Source organism: Micromys minutus (assembly GCF_963924665.1).
Source record: "Micromys minutus genome assembly, chromosome: 7".
NCBI classification, from domain to species: domain Eukaryota; kingdom Metazoa; phylum Chordata; class Mammalia; order Rodentia; family Muridae; genus Micromys; species Micromys minutus.
Window position 1 is genome coordinate 26,775,321 of NC_137976.1, and position 24,072 is coordinate 26,799,392.

Here is a 24,072-nt window from a genome sequence, read left to right on the forward strand (position 1 = left end):
GGTTTTGTTTTTTAGTTCTTTATTCATAATTATATAATACACATATATTATAAGTAGTTAGTATCTCATTCTGTGACCTCATGTCACAAAATTAAAAAAAAGCTAAAAGTGAGGATAACAAAAATCAATTTGAAACTCTAAATGTCATATTTCCAGCAGTGCAGGAATGCATAATATTTAGGTAAACAATGCCTTCATTTTAATGTATTCACCATTACACAATGTGACTGGTTTTTGACTGCTAAAAATGTTATGTATTACTATATATTTTTTATTCAGTTTGCCTTCTGTAATACTGCAATACACTTAGGTGATTAGCACTTAAAGACTGAGGTATAAGTTTAGTTTTATAGAACTTAATTGCTGGTAATAAAAAACAGTTTGATGAGTTTTTTCTTATAATTCCATATTAATATTCTTATATACTAATACCCCTCTAAGACAGTGCAGCTTTTAATGTTGTGGTGAATCCCACACATAAAATTATTTTCATTGTTACTTCATGACTTTAAATTTTTTACTGCTATAAAATGTATAAATTTTTGGAGATAGAGTTTTGGGAAAGAGGTCATGATCCGTGAGCTGAGAACTCGGCTGTAGGCTTGTATATTTGAATTCTTAGGCACAAGGGAGTAGCAGTATTTAAACTATTTAGGAGGCATGGCCTTGCTTTAGAAAGTATGACACTGGAGGCTGGATTTGATGTTTGAAAAGCCTTTGCCAAATCCACTCTCTTCCTCTCCACTTTTTCTCCCACTCTTCCTCCTCTTTGGTGCCCCTCTCTCTCCCCCTCTTTTGCATCCTCTTTTCTCAGCCTGTAAACTAGAAAGTAGATATCAGCTACTGTTGTGTTACCATGCCTGCTGCCATAGTCCCAGCCATGATGATAATGGAGCATGCCAATGAACTGTCAACAAACCTCAATTAAGGGCTTGATTAGATTTGCACCAACATGTTTTATATTATCCATGACCACTGTGAATGGCGTTTCTTCATTATTTTTATGGCAGTTTCTCACTTACATAAAGATGGGCTACTGATTTCTTTGAGTTAATTCATATTTAGCCACATTGCTGAAAGTGTTTATCAATGGTAGGAGTTTATTGGTAAAATTTTTGAGGTCACATATGTATGCTATCATACTATCAGCAAACAATGATACTTTGGCTTCTTCCTTTCCATCTGTATCACCTTGATCTCTTTATTTATCTTTTTGCCATAGATAGAACTTCAAATAATATATAGAAGGTATAGGGAAGAATATGGGCAGTCATTTCTTGTTATAAGTAGAATTACTCTAAGTTTCTTTCCATTTTCATAACTGATTTTCTTAATTTTGGTACTATATTTCTGCCATCTTGTTAGTTTGACTAAGGATTTGTGCATCTTGGTGATTTTCTCAAAAAATAAGCTATTTGTTGTGTTTATTCTTTGTATTACTTTCTTTATTCCTAATTGATTGATTTCCTCCCTAAATTGGATTATTTCATGCAGTCTACTCTTCTTGGTATGCCTGTGTATCTTTTGCTATAGCTTTCAGATGTACTTTCAAATCATTACTATGAGAACTCTCTAATTTCTTTATGAAGGCACTGAGTACTATGAACTTCCCTATTTGCACTGCTTTAATTGGGTCCCAGAAGTTTGGCCTTATTGTGCTCTCATTTTCATTAATTCTCTATTTAAGAGCCTCTGCCTGTTTGACTGTATTTTTCCCGTATTTATTTAAGAAAGTCAAGACCTGGAATGGGACTTAAAATTTCAAAGCTCACACAGAAACACATTCTAGTGTAAGGACTTAGCAGCTCAAAAACTGCCATACTTCCTAATCTGTCCCTAACAGTTCCACTCACTATCTGGGGATTAAGTATACAAATAGATGAGCCTTTCATGGCCATTGTATTCAAGCTGCCACACTATGTGTTCTGCAGTTCTAATCACCAAGCCATAACTTTATATCCCAATAAAGAATAGGGACAGAGAAAGTATATGGAGACCAAACAATAGTAGAGTTAAAAATTAATAAAATACTATTTATAAAAATTGGGAGTTCTATTTCCAAAAATTTCAATTTACATATAAATAATTCTATATTTCTAATGAGTGGTTTTGTAAGTCCATAATACTCATACTTAGAGGAAAAAAGTTCTTTCACTAGTTTTATATGCAGAATTAACTTTCTTCATTGATATTAAGCTTATTAATAAAAGCTAATTGTACCTACAAAAGCACTTCATATTACCTTCAATAAGGTTATTTAATTTTCAAATTTTCATTAATTATATTTGATTTTAATATACTTAAAATAAAATAGTGGGTTCCATTAACCATCAAGGACTAAGGATGACCTTTCATACAGACAAAATATAACAGATTAATATTTCACATATTTGTGTTCAGTAATGAAATACCAAAGGTTATACTACTATTGTTCTATACTCATAATTTAAAAAGTAATAAATCTTGTGAATTTAGGATTTTAAAGAGCTAAGTTTTGTAATCACTTTTCATAATAAAGTAAATTTTAAGCTAACTTCACTGGCCTTCACTTGATTAGTTTATACACTTACAAAGCTCTGGAGGTTGACAGAATCTGATCAAAGTAAGATATGTTACCATTATGTTAAAGACATGTTTTGTAAAGGTGTCATAAAATTAATGAATGTGAGCAAACATATAATTTGTGCAAATGAAAATATTTTATATTATATAAATGACAAAAGCCAAATATCTGTATTAAAATGCAACTTGAGCAATCATTCTAGTCCTCCCATTAAGTATCATCAATATCTGTGGTGACACGACAAGTTTGTCATATACTACACTCTTCTGAATAATATCTTTCCCTACATTTATCCAAAGTTTGTTTATTATCCATTGTAAATACTTGCATGCTAGTTTTTCATTTTTCTAAATATATAAAATGGTTATAAATATGCATTATGTAATTATAACTGGTAAATTCGCACTCCTTTAGTGGTGCCTTTAAGTTCAATTTTTGTGTGAACAATATCCATAAACTGTAGAAGTAGCAGGAAATATGATGAACCAATCAAAAATATTGATGTAAGATAAATGCTATGTTTTATATTTTTACTTTTATTTAAAAGTCTACATAATTGGTATAAAGTAAATAATTCTGAAGATTGTTACTAAATTTCACACACATATAAGAAATGTGGTCTAGTTTCTGTAAGGCTAAGGACATCGTCAAGAAAGCAAAATGGCAACCAACAGAATGGGAAAAGATCTTTACCAACACCACATCAGATAGAGGCCTAATATACAAGGTGTACAAGGAACTCAAAAAGCTAGACACCAGAGAATCAAATAACCCTATTAAAAAATGGGGTACAATGCTAAACAACATGTTTTCAGTTGAGGAACACCGAATGGCCGAGAAACATCTGAGGAAGTGTTCCACATCCTTAGCCATCAGGGAAATGCAAATCAAAACAACCCTGAGATTCCACCTCACACCAATCAAATTGGCCAAGATCCAAAACTCAGATGACAGCAGATGCTGGCAAGGCTGTGGAGAAAGAGGAACACTTCTCCACTGTTGGTGGGGTTGCAAGCTAATAAAACCACTCTGGAAATCTGTCTGGCGATACCTCAGAAAATTGGATATAGTACTACCTGAAGACCCAGCTATTCCACTTCTGGGCATATACCCCAGAGACACTTTAATACACAACAAAGATATATGCACCACAATGTTCATAGCAGCTCTATTTATAATAGCCAGAAGCTGGAAGGAACCCAGATGTCCTTCAGAAGATGAATGAATACAAAAATTGTGGTACATATACACAATGGTATACTACTCAGCCACCAGAAACAATGACTTAACCAAATTCTTAAGAAAATGGCTGCATCTAGAGAATATCATCCTGAGTGAGATAACCCAGTCACAAAAAAACAGACATAATATGCAGTCACTGATAGTTGGATGCTAACCCCAGAAGCTTGAAATCCCCCAGAAACAACTCACAGACTGTATGAAGTCCAAGAAATAAAGAAAACAAAACAAAAAATTATTTACAAAACAAGAAAACTTTAACTATTTCCATGTCACATTTTGTTTTACATGTACTTTATGCTCATTGTAACTATTAAGTTTTCAAGGCATACTATCAAACCTTGAAAAAAATCAAGTACTGACTAAAAAATATATTCATATAGTTTTATGGAAAAAGTATGTTAAAATCACAAAAAAAGTACTGACAAAAATGTATAATTTTAAGCAAAAAATGTTTAAAATCTGTACATTTATCTTTGTTTTCTAAAATAAAGTTGTTTAAACAAAAAAGGAAATGTGGTCCTGTTTTACATTATGTTTCCTAGTTGTATTCTAATATGTGTAGTTAATAAGGAACACATATTTATCCTTTTTCCCGCAGAGGTTAGAAGACAGCATGAGACTCTCTGGAATTGGATTAAAAATGATTTGGGGTCAACATTTGTTTTCTAGGGATCAAAATTGGGTATCCTTAAGGACTAACCAACTTTCAAAACAAGACTTTCTGCCATTTTTATGTTGTATCTGTACCCTTCTAACATTTTTTTCTTATAATTATGTTTTATGGTTTATTTCAAGGTATATGACTTTTCAACTTTTGATTATGTCCTTATCAATAATACCTTTATTAAACTTTAGTTTTATTTTTACCATTAGGCAAATTCTTAAACATGGATAATATGCAGCAATTTTTTTTTTTACGAAAATACTGAAGGAATTGCTGACATCATCCCACCCTAAAACCCTGTGAACCACAGCCAACAGGATTAACGGCAATACTTTTCCTCTAACCTACTAGTAAGTATCTCTCTTGCTTATACCATACAACTACTTTGTAATCCAAAATTCCAATATCTTTCTAGTCATAGTCAGAATTTTAACAAAATCCAATTATATAATGTGTGTGTGTTTGTGTCTACACATAACTTCTTTATCTGTTACTTTTCTGATTCTGTGATAAAATACCAAAACACCTGGCAAATTATAGACTATAGAATTAACTTTAGCTTATAGTTCTTTGGGGTAAAAGCTCACCTTGGTAGCAAACTAACGTAGCAAACAGTAGTTATTTTGGCTAAAACAAGATACTGAGAGCTCACCTATTTTACCGTAGGCACAGAGCAGAGAGAAAAACTGAAAAGTGTCAAGGAGCAACCACGGTGACATACTTTCTCCCTAAACTACATAACTTTCATGCTACATAACTTAAATTTTCTCAAATAGCATAAGCAACTAGAAACCAAATATTCAAATTCTTGAGACAATAGAGAAGTTTTGTTTTTTTTTTTTTTTTTTTTTTTTCAAACAAATAGAGACCATAATTATAACAGCATAACTACAATGAACATCCTAAATCTGGGAAGTGAAAAACTAGGAAGAAACATAACCATGATATTAGAAATATATTGTAAAGCTGGTTTATAACAACAGTCAATATATGTAATAGTGTGAGAAATTCTGTAAATAAGCATTTTAGAAAATAGTTGTCTCAGTGAATAAAAGAACTTTTGTCCAATATAATGACCTATATGGTATAAGGAGAGAACAGAGTCCTGCAGTTTTAATCCTATATTTAAACACACACACACACACACACACACACACACACACACACACACACACTATAGACATATTTTTATATATGTGCATATACATACACAAAATTAACCATTTTCTGTTTGGTCTTAATATGAATGTCATTTCAAAGTTATAATTTTATAGGAACTACATAAGTCATTTTATAACAACTTTGTAATATTTCCTATATCTATTCTTTCTATAGAGAGTGAATTTTATATTATCAATGATTTCTGATAAATCTTTCTACTGACTTGGTTATATTTTTTCTTGTCACAATTTCAAAAATGGATATGTATGTTTCTCCCAAAGATCTGAGAATCATTTCAAATGCTTTATTTTCCAGAGTTTTTATTTAATGTAAGTATAAGCGTTAAATTGCATGTCAATTGAATTAATGACTCAGTCTTTCCCAGAGCAAGGAGTCTCAAGCCTTTGTATTTCCCTTTCTTCATCAACACAATTGCTTTAGTGTCTTTATTTAATTTTCCCTTCAGTAACAGGCACATTTCTAAAAATTAATAAAAGAAAATAAACAATAACAGGAAAATATAAACCAATCAGGACCATTTTAATCCTGTCTTAATAGTTTATATCTCAGAAAAAGTTTCTGGTTTTGATACTTTACCTCCTATGGCTCCTTTTAAAAATTTTTAACCTTCAACAATACTCATTTTAGGAAGTGTTTGGAGGAGGAAAAATAAATGGTTTATTCACAATGGAGTTTTGGAGATTGACTTTTTTTTATTACAACTTTAATTTTTTTAAAGAGAGATACATGTACAGACTTTGGAAGCATTTTGGTATAAAACTATATGAATATATTTTTGTCAGTACTTTATTTTTTTAAAGGTTTGATAGTATGCATTGGAATCTTGCTAATTACCATAAATATAAAGTACATGTAAAACAAAATGTAACATGGAAATAGTCAAAGTTTTCTTGGTGTATATAGATTAAGCATAATGATTTTTAATTACCAATAAGTGCTACAAAGCTATCTTCTTAGCTCTTGAGTTGAAGGTCTAGGTGTACCCCACTCTGAGTGGCTGCTATACACTTGTTGTTTTCTACAAAGGACTGAGGTTTCTACTTTTTGGCCTTTCTTGCTCTTCTGCCTAGTGTGTTTCTTATAGTAAAATACTTTCTGTACATGTACTAAACTCACATATCTATAGTATGACACCTCCTCATGTTCTTCAAATTGAGCTCCAACCCCTTTGAGCTTTGTTGACTACAAGATACTTAGATATCTTAGGATGATTCCACACCTTGTCTACAGATTTCCTTGGTAGGTTTCACATGGCTCTCAAATATCCATCATGTTAGGGTTTCCAACAAAATTCAGGTTTCACATTTAAAGATTCATGAAATGGCCTCTCTGGGCCTCCAGTCAAGTACACTTCTAACATTCATGGCTAGGGTTCCTTTCCATGTCCTTGGAAAAAATTCAACAAGGTCTTTCTTGTATCCTTTATCCTGAACCCAAAACCAGGTGCAAAGTTCTACTATGTGACAGGCCTGGTATTTGGCCACTTTATTCAAATATTTTTCTCATCGTTCTGTTTCATATGGGTTCCTTTGCTACTTAAGCTTTTCTTTAATTACTTTCTACAAGTTGAATATTAGCAATGTTACATATTGCCCTGAGCTTAACACTCCCCCCCCCTTTTTTTTTTGATTTAGCAACAGACTTTTCTTTAAACTTGTAAATCTTCTTGAGCAAAGGACTTCACTCCAATTTAATCCCTGTTACTCCTTTTCTCCTCAAATTGTATTGTTTTTCCTTATCTGATCCTTTTCATTATATATCTAAATAAGAGTGTCCATTAATAACATGACACAATCAATATTAGGCTTTCTTGAAATCTCCTATGTAAATGCAAATAATCAGACACGATTTAGTATTTTTAATTGAAAAGCAAGAAATAAATGTACAGATTTTAAGCATTTTTGCATAAAAGTATACAAATACATTTTTGTCAGTACTTGGTTTTTTTAAAGGTTTGATAGCATCCATTAAAATCTTACTAGCTACAATGAGCATAAAGTACATGCAAAACAAGATGTAACTTGGAATTAGTCAAAGTTTTCTTGGTGTGTAAAGGATAAGCATAATGGTTTTTCATTTTCTTCTTTTTTTTTTTTGGCTTTGTTTTTTCTTGAACTTCATATAGTCTGTGAGTTGTTTCTGGGGTGTTCATAGGATTATGGGGATAGTATCCAATTATCAGTGACTGCAAATTATGTCTGTTCTTTTGTGACTGGGTTATCTCATTGAGGATCATATTCTCTAGATGCAAAAATTTTCTAAAGAATTTCATAAAGTCATTGTTTCTGATGGCTGAGTATTACTCCATTGTGTAAATGTACCACAATTTTTGTATCCATCTACTGAAGGACATCTGGGTCCTTTCCAGCTTCTGGCTCTTATAAATAAGGCTGCTATGATCATTGTGGTGCATGTGTCTTTGTTGTATGTTGAAGCTTCTCTAGGGTGGGTATATGCCCAGAACTGGAATAACTAGGTCTTCAGGTAGCATTATCTCCAATTTTCTAAAATTCATCAGACTGATTTCCAGAGTGGTTGTACCAGTTTGCAACCACATTAACAGTGTAGAAGTATTCCTCTTTCTCCACATCCTGGCCAGCATTTGCTGTCATCTGAATTTTTGATCTTAGCCATTTTCATTGGTTTGAGGTGGAATCTCAGGGTTGTTTTGATTTACATTTCCCTATGGCTAATGATTTTAAGCACTTCCTTAAATGTTTCTCAGCCATTCAATACTCCTCATTGAGAACTTTTTGTTTAGCTCTGTATCCCATTTTAAAAGGGTTGTTTGATCATCTGGTATCTAGCTTTTTGAGGTTTTTATATACTTTGGATATTAGGCCTCTATCTGATGTGGAGTTGGTAAAGAGCTTTTCCCAATATGTTGGCTGCCATTTTGTTTTCTTTACAGTGTACTTAGCCTTACAGAAACTTTGCAATCTCATTAAGTCCCATTTGTTAATATTTAACCTTAGAGCTTGAGCCATTGGTGTTTTCTTCAGGAAATTTTCTCCTGTGCCTATGTGTTCTAAGGTTTTCCCTACTTTCTCATCTAATAGTTCCAGTGTATCTGGTTTAATGTGGAGATCTTTAATCCACTTACACTTGAGCTTTGTACAAGGAGAAAAGAACGGGTCTATTTTCATTCTTTTGCATGTTGAGTGCCAGTTGGACCAGCACCATTTGTTGAATAGGCTGTCCTTTTTCCATTGAATGTTTACTGCTCCTTTGTCAAAAATCAGGTGACCATATACATTAGGGCTCATTTCTGGATCTTCTATTCTATTCCTTTGATCCACTTGTCTATTTCTGTACCAGTACCATGCAGTTTTCACCACAATTGCCTTGTAATATAGCTTGAGGTCAGGGATAGTGATTCCCGCAGATGTTTTTTTGTTGTTGAGGATGGATTTCGCTATTCTAGGTCTTTTGTTATTCCATATGAAATTGCACATTGATCTTTCCAATTCCATGAAGAACTGGGTTGGAATTTTGATGGAGATTGCATTGAATCTGTAGATTGCTTTTGGTAGGATGGCCATTTTTAAGATGTTTATCTTTCCAATCCATGAGCATGGGAGATCTTTCCATTTTCTGAGATCCTCCTCACTTTCTTTCTTTAGATTTTTGAAGTTCTTGTCATACAGGTCCTTCACTTCCTTAGTTAGAGTCACACCAAGGTATTTCATAGTTTTTGTAACGATTGTGAAGGGTACCTTTTCCATAATTTCTTTCTCCACATGTTTGTCCTTTGAGTATAGGAAGGCTACTGATTTGTTTGAGTTAATTTTGTATCCGGCCACTTTGCTGAACTTGTTTATCAGCTGTAGGAGTTCTCTGGTGGAATTTTTGGGGTCACTCAAGTACACTATCATGTCATCAGCAAAGAGTGATGTTTTTATCTCTTCCTTTCCGATTTGTATCCCCTTGAACTCCTTTTGCTGTCTAATTGCTCCAGCCAGGAATTCCAGTACTATGTTGGATAGGTAGGGAGAGAGTGGGCAGCCTTGTCGAGTCCCTGATTTTGGTGGGATTGCTTCAAGTTTCTCGCAATTAAGTTTGATGTTGGCTGTTGGTTTGCTGTATATTTCTTTTATTATGTTTAAATATGGGCCTTGGATTCCTGTTTTTTCCAGGACTTTTAACATGAAGGGGTGTTGGATTTTGTCGAATGCTTTCTCAGCGTCTAGTGAGATGACCATGTGATTTTGGTCTTTAAGTTTGTTTATATGGTGGATTACATTGATGGATTTCCTTATGTTAAACCATCCCTGCATCCCAGGGATGAAGCCTACTTGGTCATGATGAATGATGGTTTTGATGTGTTCTTGGATTCGGTTTGCAAGGATTTTGTTGAGTATTTTTGCATCAATGTTCATAAGTGAGATTGGTCTTAAGTTCTCTTTCCTTGTAGGGTCTTTGTGTGGCTTAGGTACGAGGGTTATTGTAGCCTCAAAAAATGAGTTGGGTAATATTCCATCTGATTCTATCTTTTGGAATAGTTTGGCGAATATTGGTGTTATATCCCCAATAAATGTCTGATAAAATTCTGCACTGAACCCGTCTGGACCTGGGCTTTTTTTGGTTGGGAGGCTTTTGATGACTTCTTCTATTTCTTTAGGTGTTATAGGGTTATTTAGATGATTTACTTGGTCCTGGTTTAACTTTGGGACCTTGTATCTGTCTAGGAATTCGTCCATTTTCTCCAGATTTTCCAATTTTGTGGAGTATAAGTTTTTGTAGTAGAATCTGATGATTTCTTGAATTTCCTTAGTTTTAGTTGTTATGTCACCACTTTCCTTTCTGACTTTGTTAATTTGGATACTCTCTCTTTGCCCTTTAGTTAGTTTGGCTAGGGGTTTATCAATCTTGTTGATTTTCTCAAAGAACCAACTCTTTGTTTTGTTGATTTTTTCAATGGTTTATTTTGTTTCTATTTGGTCTATTTCTGCCCTAATTTTGATTATTTCTTGCCATCTACTCTTTTTGGGTATATCTGCTTCCTTTTGTTCTAGGGCTTTTAGCTGTGCTGTCAGGTTGCTGATGTGAGCTCTCTCCAGTTTCTTCTTGGAAGCACTTAGGGCTATGAGTTTTCCTCTCAATACTGCTTTCATTGCATCCCATAGGTTTGGGTATGTTGTGTTATCATTTTTGTTGAATTTTAGAAAGTCCTTAATTTCTTTTTTTATTTCTTCTTTGACCCTGCTATCCTTTAACAGAGCGTTGTTTAGTTTCCATGTGTATGTGGGCATTTTGTTGTCTTTGTTGTTGTTAAAGACCAGCCGTAGACCATAGTGATCTGAGCGGATGCATGGGAGTATTTCAATCTTCTTATATCGATGAAGGCTCGTTCTGTGTCCAATTATGTGGTCAATTTTTGAGAAGGTGCCATGGGGTGGTGAGAAGAATGTGTATTCTTTTACTTTAGGATAGTATGTTCTGTATATATCTATTAATTCTAGTTGGTTCAAAGTCTCTGCTAGTTTTGCAGTGTCCTTGTTCAGTTTCTGTTTCCCTTATCTGTCCATTGGTGAGAGTGGGGTGTTAAAGTCTCCCACTATTATTGTGTGGGGTGAAATGTATTTTTTGAGCTTTAGTAGAGTTTCTTTTATGAATGTGGGTGATTTTTTATTTGGAGCATATGTGTTAAGGATTGAGAGTTCCTCCTGACAGATTTCCCCGGTAATGAGTAAAAAGTGTTTTTCTTTATCTTTTTTGATAACTTTTGGTTGGAAATTTACTTTATTCGATATTAGAATAGCCACTCCAGCTTGCTTCTTGGAGCTGTTTGCTTAAAAGTTTATTTCCCACCCTTTTACTCTGAGATAGTGTCTGTCTCTGTTTCTGAGATGAGTTTCCTGTATGCAGCAAAAGGCTGGATTTTGTTTATGTATCCAGTCTTATAGTCTATATCTCTTTATTGGGAAGTTGAGACCATTTATGTTAAAAGATATCAAGGAATAATTGTTTCTGTTTCCTGCCATTATTGCTTTTTTGGGTTGAGTTGTGTCTGTGTTTTTTTCTTCTTTTAGTTTTCTTGTTTAGGAGTTTTCTTGTTTTTACTAGGCTGTATTTTCCCTCCTTGTATTGGGTTTTCCAACTATAATTTGTTGTAGTGCTGGGTTTGTGGTCAGATATTGTGTGAATTTAGATTTGTCTTGAAATATCTTTGTCTCTCCATCGATGGTGATTGATAGTTTTGCTGGGTATAGCAGCTTGGGCTGGCACTTGTGCTCTCTTAAGGAGTGCATGATGTCTGTCCAGGCTCTTCTAGCTTTCATAGTCTCTGTTGAGAAATCGGGTTTGAGTCTGATTGGTCTGCCTTTATATATTACCTGACCTTTTTCCCTTACTGCTTTTAGTATTCTTTCTTTGCTTTGGGCACTTGATGTTTTTACTATTATGTGTCGGGAGGTATTTCTTTTCTGGTCCAACCTATTTGGAGTTCTGAAGGCTTTTTTATGCTCGTGGTCATCTCAGTCTTGAGGGTAGGGAAGTTTTCTTCTATGATTTTGTTGAAGATATTTACTGTGCCTCTTAGTTGATACTCTTCTCCCTCTTCTATTCCTATTATCCTTAGGTTTGGTCTTCTCATTGTGTCTTGTATTTCCTGGACATTTTGGGTTAGGAGCTTTTTGTTTTGTGCATCTTCTCTGGCTGTTTTGTCTATGTTTGCAATGTTGTCTTCTGCCCCCGAGATTCTCTCCTCGATCTCTTGTAATCTTTTGGAAATGCTTGCTTCTGTGACTCCTGATTTCTTTTTTTGGTGTTCTGACTTTAGGGTTATCTCTTTTAGCTCTTTCTTTATTGTGTCAATTTCTGTTTTAATTTCCCTCTTCCATTCCTTTATTTCTTTGGTTCTGTTTTCGTCTCGTTCTTTGAGTTCTTTGAGTGTTTTTCTTGTTTCTTCTTTAAAAGCTTCTGAATCTTTTTGCTTTTTCTCCCTTTCTTGTTTAAGTAACTCCATCAGCGTCTTGAGGCATGATTTCAGGTCTGTGTCTTCTTTCTCTGGAGTGTTTGGAATTCCGATGTTTGCTACTATCGGAGAGCTGGGTTATGGTGTTGCTAGATTGTCTTGGTTTCCTTGGGATAAACTCTTTCTCTTTCCTCTTGCCATTTTGTTGTCAGTGATATGTTCTTTCATTTCCCTTGTATCTGGTCTGTGTCCCTGGTACACTTTCCGTGTGCACTCCGCAGAGATCTCTCTACTCCCCGGCAGCCCAGGTTCCAGGTAGTAGCTGGGACAGGCTCCGCTCTGCGTACTGAAATCGCCTCCGGGTAGGAACAGACGTTCCTAAGATCTGTTCCTGGTCACAGATGCTCAGCCTCTCTGAGCCACCTTTCCGGCTGGCAGGTGCGCCAGGCTCCACTCTGCATCCTGAAGTCGTCTCCGGGTAGGAACAGAAGTTCCTAAGATCTGTTCCCGGTCCCAGTTGTTCAGCCTGTACGAGCCGCCTTTCTGGCTGGCTGTTGGGCCAGGCTCTGCTCTGTGTCCTGAAGTCGTCTCCGGGTGGGAACAGAAGTTCCTAAGATCTGTTCCCGGTCACTGGATCGGGGAGGACAGGGCAGGTCAGGGCAGGGTGTGCCCTTTCTGTGTGCACTCCGCAGAGATCCCTCTGCTCCCCCACAGCCTAGGTCTCCCACTCACCAGTTGCTCAGCCTGTACGAGCCGCCTTTCCGGCTGGCAGTTGGGCCAGGCTCCGCTCTGAGTCCTGAAGTCGTCTCAGGGTGGGAACAGAAGTTCCTAAGATCTGTTCCAGCTCACAGTTGCTCAGCCTGTATGAGCCGCCTTTCTGGCTGGCGGTTGGGCCAGGCTCCTCTCTTCGTCCTGAAGTCGTCTCCGGGTGGGAACAGAAGTTCCTAAGATCTGTTCCAGGTCACAGCTGCTCTGCCTGTACCGACTGCTTCTATTTCTTTGGGTGTTCTGCGATTATTTAGATGATTTACCTGGTCCTGATTTAACTTTAGTATATGGTATCTGTCTAGGAATTCATCCATTTCCTCCAGATTTTCCAGCTTTGTTGAGTATAGGCTTTTGTATTTGGATCTGATGATTTCTTGAATTTCCTCAGTTTCAGTTATTATGTCTCCATGTTCATTTATGATTTTGTTGATTTGAATACTCTCTCTTTGCCCTCTAGTTAGTCTGGCTAAGGATTTATCAATCTTGTTAATTTTCTCAATGAACTAGCTTTTGGTTTTGTTGACTTTTAGATGGTTCTTTTTGTTTCTATTTGGTCAATTTCTGCTCTGAGTTTGATTATTTCTTGCAGTCTACTCCTCTTTGGTGTATCTGATTCCTTTAGTTCTAGAGCTTTCAGTTGTGCTGTGAAGTTGCTACTGTATGATCTCTCCAGTTTTTTTTTTTTTTTTTTTTTTTTTTTTTTTTTTTTTTGGAAGCACTTATAGCTATGAGTTTTCCTCTCAGTTCTGCTTTCATTGCATCCCATAGATTTGGGTATGTTGTGTTTTTGTTTTCATTAAATTTTAGAAAATTTTTAATTCTTTTCTTTATTTCTTCTTTAACCATGCTATTGTTTAATAGAGCATCATTCAGTTTCCATGTGTGTATGGGATTTTTGTTGTCTTTGTTGTTAATAAAGACCAAGCTTAGACCATGGTGGTCTGATACAATGTATGAGATTATTCCAATCTTCTTATATATATTTAGGCTTGTTTTGTGACCAATTCTATGGTCAATTTTTGGGAAGGTGCCGTGAGGTGCTGAGAAGAAATAGTATTCTTTTGTTTTAGGATGATATGTTCTGTAGATATCTATTAATTCCAATTGGTTCATAACATCTGCTAGTTTAACTGTGTCCTTGTTCAGTTTTTGTTTCCATGACCTGTCTATTTATGAGAGTGGGGTGTTGAAGTCTCTCACTATTATTGTGTGGGATACAATATATTTTTTAAGCTTTAGTAGGGTTTCTTTTATGAATATGGGTGCTCTTGGTTTTGGAACATATATGTTAAAGATTCAGAGTTACTCCTGTCCCATTTTCACTGTAATGAGTAAAAAGTGTCCTTCCTTAACTTTTTTGATAACTTTTGCTTGAAAATCTTCTTTATTCAATATTAGACTGGCCACTTCAGCTTGCTTCTGCCGGATGCTTGCTTGGTAGGTTTTTTTTCCAACATTTTATTCTGAGATAGTGTCTGACTTTGTCTCTGGGATGAGTTTCCTTTATGGATCAAAATGCTGGATTCTGCTAATGTATCCAGTTTGATAGCCTATATCTTTTTATTGGTTAATTGAGTCCATTTATGTTAAGGAACAGTAGTTGCTGTTTCCTGCTACTTTTACTTTTAGAAGTAGAATTTTGCCTATGTGTCTTTTTTCTTTTGGTTTTCTGACTTAGGTATTTTCTTGTGTGTACTAGGGTGTAGTTTCCCTCCTTGTATTGAGTTTTCCATGTATAATTCTTTGTAGTGCTGGTTTTGTGGTCAGATACTGTGTAAATTTATTTTTTGTCTTGGAATACATTGGAGACTCCATCTATGGTGATTGAGAGTTTTGCTGGGTGTTGTAGCTTGGGCTGACACTTGTGTTCGCTTAGGTTCTGAATAACATCTGTTCAGGATCTTCTAGCTTTCATTGTCTCAGTTGAGATGTTGGGATTGATTCTGATTGGCCTGCCATTTTATGTTACATGACTTATATCTCTTATTGATTTTACTATTCTTTCATTGCTTTTGGCACTTGGTGTTTTGATTATTATGTGTCAAGTGGAATTTCTTTTTTTTTTTTCTTTTTTTTTTTTTTTTTTTGGCCACTCTATTTGGAGTTCTGTAGGCTTCTTTTATGCTCATGGTCATCTCATTCTTAAGGGTAGGAAAGTTTTCTTCTATGATTTTGTTGAAGATATTTACTGTGCCTCTTATTTGATATTCTTTGCACTCTTCTATTCTATTATCCTTAGGTTTGATCTTGTCATTGTGTCCTGGATCGCATAGATGTTTTGGGTTAGGAACTTTTTGGCTTTTGCATTTTCTCTGATAGGTTTGTTAGGTTTTTTATCTCTAGGGCTGTCTCTTTTAGTATTTTCTTTATTGTTTCCATTTCCATTTTAAATTCCTTCTTCAATTCCTTCATCTCTTTGGTTCTGTTTTCCTCTAGTTCTTTGATTTCTTTGAGTGTTGTTCTTGTTTCCTCTTTAAAAGCTTCTTTTTCCTTTATGACTTTCCTCCTGTTCTTGTTTAAGGATCTCTATTAACATCTTGAGGTATGATTTCAGGTCTGAGTCTACTTTTTATGGAGTGTTTAGCATTCTGCTGTTTGCTGTGATGGGAGAGCTGGGTTCTGGTGTTGGCAGGTTGTCTTGATTTCCCCAGGTAAGTTCTTTTGCTTTCCTCCTGCCATCTTGTTGTCTGTGGTTTTACGTAATCTTGTTGTCAGTGATTGTTTCTTGTCTCTCTCTTGTACCTGGCCTGTGTCCCTGAATCTCTGCTGTTTCTGTTGGCAGGTGGCCTGAGTGCCTGTTCTGCATGCATGGGCCTGTCGGGTAGAAATAGAGACCCTAAGGTAGGTTTCCTGCGCCCTGAACCTATCGGAGTTGGGGCGCACTTTCCGAGTTCTTGGCACAGACCTCTCTGCTTCCCGGTTACTGCCAGTGCAGTCTCACCAGGCCTGTGTCCCTGGATCTCCTGACACTCTTTCGTGTTGCCTTAGGTAGATTTCTTTTTGACATAAGCAAAACCACAATATCAACAACTACCAAAAGCCACATTCTTCACAAAAAATATCATGAGAACTATATTTAGGTCACTTACTGATATTCTTCTTCTCTAAAACCACTTGAGGAGCACCATAATAACCTACATTGTGCTCAGCATCACTGTCTTCTGTGTTACTACAATTATGGGTCATTAAACCTATCTTAAAGTGTTTAACCCCTTCTATAATCCAAAGTCCCAAATTTCACCTTTCACTAATAAGCAGCATGTTTCGTTCTAGCACAGCAACACTACTCTTCTGGTACCAAATTCTATCTTAGTGTTATATTTCTGTCAAGAGACACTATGACCATGACAAACAAACATGAAAGAATGTATTTAACTGAGGTTTTACTAAAGTTTCACATGTGTAATCCATTATCAGCCTGATGACACTGAGGCAGACAAGGTAGCTGAGATTTCTACAGACAGAGCTGTAGGCATCATGAAGAGAGACATTGAGCTTAAGGTCGGCTTTTAGTAAAAGAAGGTCCAGGGACATGCCCAAAAGGAGATCCAGCACAAGGGGAGGCAGTAAGGCCCAACACAGTTACTGAGGCTCTAGAGTACTCACAAAATAAGGCCTATTATGGATGCCCTCTGAAAGACCCAACAAGCAGCTGAAAAATCAGAGACAGATATTTGCACCTAGTGAATGAGCAGATGCTGCTGATGCCTATGGTTGAATTAGAGAAAAACTGGAGGAAGCTGAAGAGGAGGGCTACACTGAAAGCAGACCAGCAATCTCAAAAATGTGGAACTCTGAGATTTCTAAAACACTGGACCACTAACCAGGCATCATTCACCAGCTGAGATGAGGCCCCCAACACATATACAGTAAAGGACTCTCTGGTCTGGGTTCATTCATAGAAGATGTACCTACCCCTCAAGAGACTGGAGGATCCAGGGAGTTTAGAGGACTGGCAGGATGCGTGCATAGGAACATCCTTGTGGAGAAAGTATGGGTTGAGGAGGCAGTATGAGATATGAGGGTGGACCAGGAGCGGGATAAAATCTTGAGTGTAAAAGTAAAATATAAATAAAAAGAAAAAAAGAAGGAGATGAAGAGCAACAACAAAAGAAAAACAAAAGCTTTTGAGATCTCAAAAACCACCCTAGGTAATACACTTTCTTCAGCAAGGACATATCTCTTTATCCATCTCTCTCAAGTACCACTACCACCTAATAACTAAATGTTTAACTATATGAGTCTATTTTGACCATTCCTACTCAACCACTGCACCACAACTATATTTGGTTAATATACACAAACCAGTAACCATGCATTTTCAAATTAAAAGTCAAAAGTCACAGAGAGAATTACTATTAGAAGATATTACCCAGAGAATTTACCTATTTTCCCAAACATATAGGCTATAATCAATGTCATTGGTTAACCAAATTTTGACATTATGAACATTGCTAAAGATACAATAACACTGAGTCATAAAATATGCAGAAATCTATCTGAGGCCTACTTGAAGCTTCAGCCCCACTAGGCAGCTTTTATAGTGTTAGACAGTGCTATGGAAATTACTGGAGGCAGAAATTAATAATTGTTAATGTTTTAGACAAAGATTCTAAGACTAATTTTCATAAGTTGAAAATATTTCTTCTATGATTGACATGATACCTCATTTGAAATCATTTGAGTTTTCAGGAGAAAGGAAGTCTATGTAGTGGTAAGTTTCAAACAGAATTGCAGGAGTCTGCATTTATAAGACCAGACACTGTATGTTTTTTTAAAGTTCCTGATGTCAAAATAGAGAAAACAATCAGGAAGAACTATATTAGAGATGAACTGAGAACTCATCCTACTCTCTGAATGTTTTCTTTTAGGAGGATGATAACTACACAAGGTATTTTTTTGAAAAATACAATACTCTCGGGTATGAAATACTATTGTTTTTATGTGCCAAACACATAAAAACAAACCTTAACACTACAAACAAAAGGATTCTCTATTCTCTAGAAGAACATTAGAGATTTGAGCTTCAGTATTAGACAAAAAAAACTAAGCCTTTTCTCTTTGACCTAATATAATCTTTCATACTCAATATAAGTACCAACTTACTAAGCACAAATTAAAGAAAAACATGTACATTTTTATTTCAAAGACTATATTTATTTACTTGAGTCAGTCTTGGTATTCAAAGTTGTTTTTAAGTCAACGGTTCTTCTGTTATCTAAAAGATCCCAAACTAAACAAAAAACTGACTTTGCTGGGAATTTCTAAGAATAAAGACAAAATAAGAAGTGCCTTTTCCAAAACATTACTAGCAGAGATAAGTGTTGATATGAACAAGCAAGAGTGGGAAACTGGAGACAGAAAGGTCCCAAAGAGCTGGCCCTGTGTTTTAAAATCATTTACATTGCCAATGTTCCCTTGCTAAAAGTCTAGCAGGGAAGTGATGAGAATCACTAGACCTGAAAGACAAAAAAAAAAAAAAAAAAAAAATCAGGTATCTTCATGTGACAAAAAAATCAAAATTTGGCAGTGTATAACATCTGCAACCTTCAAACAATTCTAGAAGTAGAAAACCACATACTATTAAAATAAATTGGTTGACACACAGTTTTTACCAAGTAAGAGGCAATTATAAATAAAGCTCAATTAGTTATATACCTACCTCTCAGGAAGATCAGCAAAGATACAAAAGTAGAAAAATAGATATGTAGGAACATTCAGAACAAGTGCTGATATTTGAACCATGCACATAAGGATTATAATATCTTCTCATAAATAACATATTTTTTCATATGTAGTTAGCATGCACATGTTATTATGTCTAAGCAGGGACAAAAATATTTTAAATGCCTTATTTGTCTATTTCCTAGAACAATATTAAATACTTGTTCTGAGCATTATAATCAAATAATATTTAATACACCAGGATCATAACAATGAATTCCTTGTTAAAATTAAATTTATCTTGACTACAAAGATAAAACTAAGTCTCCTCTTCAAGTTAGAACCCAGATGTAAGCCTCAGTCAAGATGACAAATGTCTATCAGTGAGCTTAAGCACTGTGACAGCCATAAACCACTAGTATCTTTCTCCCTTACTTCTTTCTGATTTCTGGGTAAATTTACATAGCTTCATGTGCAATATTAATGCATGCCATACTGTCCAAGAAAAAGACATATTTTATTGTACACACTTTTATTATGTAAAATTTATTGTCCTTACAGCATGAAAAACAAACTAAACTAAACTACAATAATAACAATGAAGTATAATCTAGAACATTACTGGGGAGAGACAGACTTGGGACCAGACTTATGTTACCTGAGCTACATTAGGAAGGATCCGTTTGTGGGTGACCTCTGTACTCTACATTCCTATACTCTTTCCTTTCTTTTTCCATTAGTACAAAATTTAGTAGAAGCTCTTTGCTTCTGGTAACCCAACATATTAAACACTGCATTTCTTTTGTGCTCCCTTTGCTGACCTCTCTAAAAAGCAGGTCTATTGGATTTTTGCTCATCTAGTCTACCTTATATTCCGTGACTGACTGTGTTGATAAGTGCCAAATGCATGCCCTAAAATATACTGCATATATTTTGATGTAAGCCATTTACATAACCTTTAATATTTTCAAGCTTAACTTACCTGATTAAAACAATCAATAATTTAGAACATCATTAATCTCCCAGAAGATAATAAGAAATACATATGCTACTTTCAATAGTGTAGCCTTATGAAAAAATACTACTGACTTAATTACAGTGATCAGAAATGATTTGACTTACATTTTTGAAACTGGAATGCTATGCTGGGACCGAAAGTTTGGACAGGGCCAACCTTCTCAATGAAGGGTTGGTTGGAAGGAAAGAAATAAAAGAAAAGAAATAGAAGCCAAAAGAAAGGAACAACACAAACAAGAACTAAAGTCCTCTTACAGGGAAACAATCCTGTATTTTAAACCAATACTAGCCTATTCATGAGAACAGAGCCTTCATAGCCCAGCCATCTCTTAGTGGATCCAGGTCTTAACACTCTCAACTCGAATACGATATTTCTTTGGAGACCAGTTCAAACCAAAAAGTTACTCCTATTTGTTTCTATGCTCTCCATAATTTTTTCTAGTGTTTTCATTAAAAATAGTATCAAATGATTACTATTTTCCTGGCTTTATCAGTAAAATAGGCTCTCCTTACATATTTTGTTTGAAATATTCAGAAGATGTACACATATTTCTTTGAAATCCAGTTATTATAGAAGAACAGGAATGTGGCAGGAAACCAGAGTGGTAAGAAAATGGCACACGGTTCAAACTCATGCCTTGGGACATGGTGTCATTAAGAATTCCTATAAAAGCACTTTACTAATTTTATTTAACCTTTTTAGCCACTGTAATTTTGTGTGTAGCAAGGGAGCTTTCTCATGGCAGAGACAAGCAGGGCTGGTTCTTAGTTAATTTTACAAATTGCTTTCCAAAGGTCATCCATGTTTTTGTCCATTTTAAAATCTATATTCTGCAAAAGAATATTGCTGTCGATCTTTTACTTAACTATTGCATGCAAATTTAAATTTCATGTACAGGGTTTTCTCTGTATTTTAGAAATTTTTGTCATATTTAACCTGTTTTTACTTATACACTTGGTTCTCTAACTAGAAGAAAGAAAAGAAATTTTCCAACTATATTTTGTCATTTAATGTCTCACTTATAAATTGTAGCCATAGATCCAAACTGCTATTATAAAAATTGTTTTGTATAATTTTATGCAAAAATGCTTAAAATCTGTACATTTATCTTTGTTTTGTAAAATAAAGTTGTTAAAAAAATTAAAAAAAATTGTTTGTGCATCATGGCATTTTCACCACTATTAAAAATGAATTTCTAAGTGTACCATGTACTTATAGAACATAAATATAAGATCTATATGCAAAAAAGTTAGACTTTCGAGGAAATTTTTATGGGTTGAAATTAAAAATAAATAAATAAATAAATAAATAAATAAATAAATAAATAAGAATTTCCATCTTTGTAAAAGAACCAGACTCACTCAGTAAATTTAAAGATTCTGGTGTTATCATCAGCATAAAATTTAATATATGACATCTGTTAACAGAAAATATATTAAGGGTATAAAATAGATTTCATCTTTTTGAATATTAATATATCTAACACTTTAGAAAAGAAAGCAAATCCATTTTATTAGTAGCATGACTTAACCATGATCATACTATCTATAGCATTCTTAGTAATACAGAAATGCAAGATGAATACCATGATACAAAATTAAGTTGATAACACAGTGACATGATCTTTTTACTAATAAGGCATATTCTCTAAGTGAAAATGTGCCCACAATCAGAGTTTGCTTTTATTTTTTCCTAATATGTTGTTACTTCACAATTGCTCATTATCTTGCTTTACCATAACCAGAATTCTCAATTTTGATATTGAACTAGCAATTAAAATTCTGATATTTGACTACTTAATTATACATTTATCACTCTGAAATAATATAACATTAATGAAACATCAAAAACTTTCCTGACACACACATTCATGTTTATCCCAAGACTACCAGCCATTATAAAAACTGCAGTATTAGACAATTATTTGTGGTAAAGATTTGATTGGTTTATTCGGTTTTCCAGATATCTCTTCCTACATATCATTTTTTTCTGCTCCATTCTAGTCATTTATATCCAGTGGGCAGTGTCAATGAGTGTAAACAATGTCCTTGGCTTGTCTTGTTTATCTATAAGACACTTGGCAGAATGCTTCAAAATGTCTGTCATGCAGGTAAACAATGAGGACAAGAATCTTGGCTGTCCATGTGGGCTGGACTCTGAAGAGTCTTAAATTTTATGTAATCTATAAGACAGCAAGTTAAGCACTTTCCTATTTCACAGTGGCAGAACACAAGAGGAACAGGGGACTAAGTCCCTTAAGACTGCAATATGGTATGGCGAGGGTTGTGTACTCCCCTGTGAAAGTATGTATCTGTGCTAGAGGACAGAAAACTAAAACTGGTGACTCTAAATGTACATGACACTAGCAACATGGCTAACAGTTCCCTTCTCTAAAGAAATATATTTTATACACTAAGCGAAGGTGGAAAATTTTAGGTTTATTGGGCTTGTATGTAACCAAATGCATTTGGATAGAATATAAGCATAGCAACACACTTGCAAGTCTCCACAAAGAGCTACACTGTCATTACCTTCTAAGGCATGCTTGTCTTCTAAATATTCAAACACTAATGCAACATAATTTTCTAACATTTTCTCTTAATGATTGCAGTATGATTACATTAATTTTCATTCTTTTCAATTCATATATTTTTTATTACATTAGATACATAATCCTCATAAAATACAAGTTTTTGTTTTTCTTTTGCTTTTCAAAAATCAACATTATTGGGACTGGTAAGACTACTTCACATATAAAGACAATTTCATTAGTCTGGTTATTTGAACTTAGATCTCTGGAATATGTATATATGAAAGAAAAAACCTGGCTCCAAATATTGTTCTCTGACCTCTACTAATACACCCTGGCATGCATAAGCTAAATTCTCTCTCTCTCTCTCTCTCTCTCTCTCTCTCTCTCTCTCTCTCTCTCTCTCTCTCTCTCTCTCTCTCCTCTCTTTCTCTCTGTCTCTGTATCTATCTGTCTCTCTTTTTCTCTGTCTCTGCCTTTCTCTCTCTCAAACATATACACAACACACACAACACACAACACATACACACAATACACAACACACACACAACACACACACACACACACACACACACACACCATGTATAAAAAAATGTATTTCCTACTTTAAAGCAACAGAGGTATTGAAGGAAGTAATAAATCTTGCTGATTGGTTCTTGACTAGAAATAGATACATCTATGAAAATATGCATGGTATAACCAAGGAGTAAAGTATGCATCAGTTTTCTTCCTTTCCACTTTCTACAATATTGAGACAGGTCAATGCAACCATTACAGCTTCTTCCATAATATGGGCTGGGCAATGAAGAATCACTGAAGAAATCCAATAACAACTTTTGCCAAAACAGATGGGATTAGTTCCCAAGGACTTCTACTTGACAAGTTCACCTAATCTCCCAGAGTTTAGTAACTGCTTTTCTCTCTTGTGTCCCTGTGATTTGTATAATATGCATGCATCATCCTTGTCTGATTTTCACAATAAACTAAACAGCAACACATTGTGACAATATAGGACATGAGAGTAAATTAGTAATGCAATTATGCTAATCAGCTGAGTTTTGCCAATATCTTTAAGAACAAGACCAAAAGACTAGGTATGGACTCCAAATAAAATTTGAGTGCCCTTAACAAGGAAAGGTCAATATAATGAATCAAAAAAATTAAAGTAGTTCAGAACAGGATTTTTAAATAGAATAATGTTGTTTACTGAAATTCCACAAACCGGAAAACCAGTCCCAATATTTACCATTAAGATCAGACTTGTAGAGACAGGGAGCAGAGAGATCTCTGAAGAGTGCACACGGAAAGCACGCCCGCGCCCTGCCTGATCCAAGGACCAGGGACACAGCATTGCAACCTCTGTTTACACCCGGCAACTTTGGGGATAAGAACAGGGATCGGCCCATCTGCCATCTGGACCATTGGAGATCCAGGGACACAGATCAGATACAAGGGAAAGGCAAGAACATATCACTGACAACAAGATAGCAAGAGGAAAGCGAAAGAGTATATCCCAAGGAAACTA